The sequence below is a fragment of the Ruditapes philippinarum genome, unplaced genomic scaffold (assembly GCF_026571515.1).
Source record: "Ruditapes philippinarum isolate M1 unplaced genomic scaffold, ASM2657151v2 ctg2404_1_1_1_1, whole genome shotgun sequence".
NCBI classification, from domain to species: domain Eukaryota; kingdom Metazoa; phylum Mollusca; class Bivalvia; order Venerida; family Veneridae; genus Ruditapes; species Ruditapes philippinarum.
The window spans coordinates 62,971-67,301 of record NW_026861437.1 but is presented as its reverse complement, the minus strand read 5'-3'; the positions used below and the strand labels follow the sequence as shown (position 1 = coordinate 67,301).

The following is a 4,331-nucleotide window of genomic DNA, read 5'->3' as shown; positions in this document are numbered from 1 at the left end:
CAGAAGTATATAATGTTTAGAAATTTCGGACAGCGCATATTTCGGATAAACGTTTCAATATGATTATCAGTGTGTTTTAGTTGAATATATTTACTTCCAACTGAAAATATTATTTATTTATAATTATTATCTTTATAAAGCACAAACAGTCAAGCTGTATATAACCAATTTAAATTGTCATAAAATTCAATGAAATATTTTGCTCCTGTAGATATTTTGACTGAGGACAGTGGTGAGATGAAATACATCAGTATCCATTGTAAATACACATGCATGCTCTGCTGTAAAATCGTTTTGGTAAGAAATATATACTTAAAGCTACTTAAACTACATTAATGAAAAATAAATATTATTGTATAACATATAATGTTCTCGTTTTTGTAAATAATTACAGTTAGCTAAATAAACAAACAGTATGGCATATGTAGTTAATTCATGTTAAATACTGTTTAAAGTATTTTTCTCAAGTAAATGGGTCATATTTTTTAGTTAAATCATGTTCAGTAAATGGTTAAAAGAACTTAGTCACTATCACATTTTTTAAAGATCAGTTGTCAAAGCAAATCTACAAAAACTAGGACACCAAGAAGTGTTTCTTCCTTTTCAACATTTTTTTCTATTCATGACAATATGAAAATGATTGAAATTTATAGCTGACCAATTATTTTTGCTTTCAACTCATGATAAATTTTCTTTATATACAGGTATGTGATTTCATGGTTGGATCTTGAGTACTTGTCATGGCTCTTGATTTATTTTGGAGTGTTCACCATCAGATTAGAAATCAAATAGTGATACCACCAGGCATAGTGGAAAGGAAATGTCCATGCATAGACTTGGAGTACATAGTGGTAGAGACATGGCAGTCCATTACAGATTTTGACTGAATTAAATTAGCTTCTTAAAGCTCCATGTCTTGTGTAAACTGTCTGACTGAATGTTTGTATTCTAATAAAAACTAAGGTTGAAGACACTTCAAAGATGTATGTCAGTGTAAAAATGTTAAACAAAATATCTGTCTTTGTTAGAAATAAATAACCTGTCTTTATTAGAAATAAATAACCTGTCATTTGTAACTTTGTATTAACTTAATTATTCAAAGATAATTTATCTTCTGCAAATAGCTGCCCAAAACAGTTTCAACCAGGCATCATGTAGTTTCAAAACAGTTAAGATAAATTTGTTATAAATAGACTTGTAAATTAACAGGAATGGTAAAAAGATAAATGTTCAGCATTAAAATGTTTCTATCTTGATTGAGTTTCATTTCATATTATCACCATGATCACTGCAATTGTAAAAGTAATGTAATCTTTAACCATTATTTAAATATCATAAAAGTCATCTCAAAGAAAAACTTGTTTCTGAGGCAAGATGTGTAAAATTCCTTCCAGTTATAGCCTTTCACTGCTCTTAGAAAAGCCATTATTTGCATTGTTCATGGCAGGTAGTAATACCAGAGTAAACAATATTACTGCAATTCATCTGTGTTGAGTATTCTGTAGCAAAACACTAGCTTGCTAGCCCTTGTAAACCCAATTCTCTCTCTTAATTGGAGAAGACTTGCAATTCTGCATTCCTTGAAGATTTTAGTATCAGAGGGGTAGTTATTTCATACCATATACTTCTTTGGGTTTCAAATTACCTGTTTTATTATGTATTGAACCTGTTGACATTTGACCAAAAGTGAATTATCTATACAATACATGCAAAACTTAGGGTTTGCACTTGATACAAAACAATTACATCACTGATACATTAATATACCCATGGGAACTGTTTCAAAATTGTCAATGTTTCAACAAAAAAAACACCACACAATGCTTTTAACTTCTGTCCATGTACATATGTGTAAATGTAGTCATTGAAGAGCTGTCAAGAACTTTTCATCAATATTATTTAGATAGTGTCTGTTTCGATTTCAGGACAGACAAAATTCAAATGACATGCATAGTATTTAATATAGTCAATGCTTGCATATTCAAGCAATCTAGCCATTGCTGTTAGAGAATTAAAGTACACAGTGACACATATTTTGCAGATGAACTCTTATGATCAAGCACTGCTATAAATAAATGCCAAATAGTAGAAACAAAAAACAGTTCATAAGTTTAATAAACTTTTATTTTTACACAATTTATAGTGCACTGCTTAGCATATATATCACACTGATTTTCCAGAGGAAGAAAAACTTCAGGAAAGCACTTGGAATTATTATTAGTTATTTGGACAATGTAACTTTACACTGTGAATGTCTACTGATACAAGAATAAGAATATTTCCTTTTACAAATGTAAAGACTTTGAAAATTAACATGTACAAATTATCATACTAAGAGTTATAAATCATATTCTAATTGAAAAATGTTCAGCTTGATATCAAAGCTTTGATTGCAAATTTGTGAGCTTATCAATGATTACCTCACAATAGTAGTAGATGATATATATAATATTTTTGCTAATCTTTACTTCATAGTCATTTAATGTCCATAATGTCATATGACTATACTGTGATTCCATGAAAAAACCTTATCTCTGGTGTGTTTTCAGCTGTGTTTTCAGCTTTGGTATATATAGAGTATCTAGTTTTAATACTTAAAACTGCAATGAAATGTGGATATTTTACTCTGACATTAACATGTTAACAAGATCATAGTGTCAAACACCATAAAATCATACTTATACATTAAGATTTTTGTGCTGGATGTCATTCATCTTCTTCAGGAAAGTACATTTGACTATTCTCAGTGGCTTATATTAAACTAATATTTCACTGTAACTGTGTGTTCTCTGATATCATTCTCAAATTAAGGAACTGGAAGATGGTAGTTGCAATAAAGGTCTTCATGGACAAATCCTCCTTCATCTTTTCCCTTTTTATCTGCAGAATGAAAAATCAATAAATATGTTGTTACAAGTGTAAGACACTAGAAATGATATTTACATTACATTTAATAAGCTGGTCATGATTGACAGAAAAATTTCATATTTGAAGTAAATAATCATTAAAGATAAACAACAACACATAATATATAACAGTCAAAAATATTGATCTTCTTGAATATGAAACATGACTATTTTTAATGTTTTATTTACTAATCAATTATCATGCAGTGAAATCCAAAAGTTATTAAATTATAATAATATATTTTGATAATTGTTTATCTTTCCGATCTCAACTAAAAATTAATCAATTATTTTACATGTATTTACCTTTGATGTATAGATATTTCAGGATCATAGGCAGTGCAAACAGTTGATTAATGGTCCATATTGAACAACTGTATACATTCTATACTTGTCATATACCCCCTTGTCTATACATCTGAAATGGTTTAATCAAATATTATATGTTTTAATTCAATCATAATTTGCTAGGTACCATATTAACATGTATATATAATTGAAAAAGGAAGAAGAATAAAATGGAAGGGAAAAATATCCGAATTACTGTGCAATGTCCGAATTTTGTATAACTTTAATATACACTAGAATTAAAGTGTTTCTCCACTGTTAATTTCAATAAGTTAAAATGGTTTGAATTAATTTCTCACATCAGTAGTTTTAAAACAATACTTAAAGCTAAACAACTAGAATTCACTCCCTTGACAAAACATCCGAAACAATTGTCACTATCCGAAAATAAACTAGTTTTATTAAACTCTATAAATCCCTCGTTTTTCCGTCAGATAATTGACCTACCTGCATTTTTTGACCCGTGCTATCCATACCTTCAAATCTGAAGAGGACCGAAACAAATTTAACTTCTATATCCCTCGAGTTTTTCGGGTTACCTATATGCGTAACGGTAAATAAGTCTGCCGATGTACCCGGAAGTGGTAAATCGAAAGTGAAAGTAAACGAGACTTACGGGCCCTATTCTAACTTCTTTTTAAAACTATTGTCATTCTTTCATTTTGTATAACATCATCTTACTTAGGTTGTTTGTCTTCGTGTATTAAGATAACGCAACATGACAGTAACATTCATAAATCTGTCGCTCTGATCCGAAGAACAAAAAGTTTTCATATCAACCGTTATGCAAAAATAGACTAGAGTATGAAACAGCTATTTATTGACACAAGTTATAAATGTTTGTCACTCCTCGCTTGTTTAAACAACATACAGAATGTTCGATATATTGAAATATTGGAAGTATTTCCAAGAATCTTATGCATACGTTCTTAATGTGCATATCAAAGTCTACATCATTTTGAAATAAAACTTGGTTGAAAACATTTAAACATTGTGGTTTATAATTATAATTGTTTTAATGAGGAATAGATGCCCTTTATATTTTAACGTTGTTGGCTGTCATAAAAATTAATTATT

General features: G+C 29.2%; 1 long non-coding RNA gene across 2 annotated transcripts; it reads right to left on the bottom strand.

The window, feature by feature from the left end:
• Nucleotides 1-2,658: 2,658 nt before the first annotated feature.
• Nucleotides 2,659-3,854, bottom strand: LOC132715624 (uncharacterized). Of its 2 annotated transcripts, none has more exons than XR_009623709.1 (3): nt 3,702-3,854; nt 3,213-3,324; nt 2,659-2,880 (listed from the first exon to the last, which is right to left on the bottom strand). It is a non-coding gene; the product is annotated as an uncharacterized LOC132715624 (long non-coding RNA). The 2 variants fall into 2 exon arrangements; XR_009623710.1 differs by having other exon boundaries at nt 3,731-3,749.
• Nucleotides 3,855-4,331: the final 477 nt, after the last annotated feature.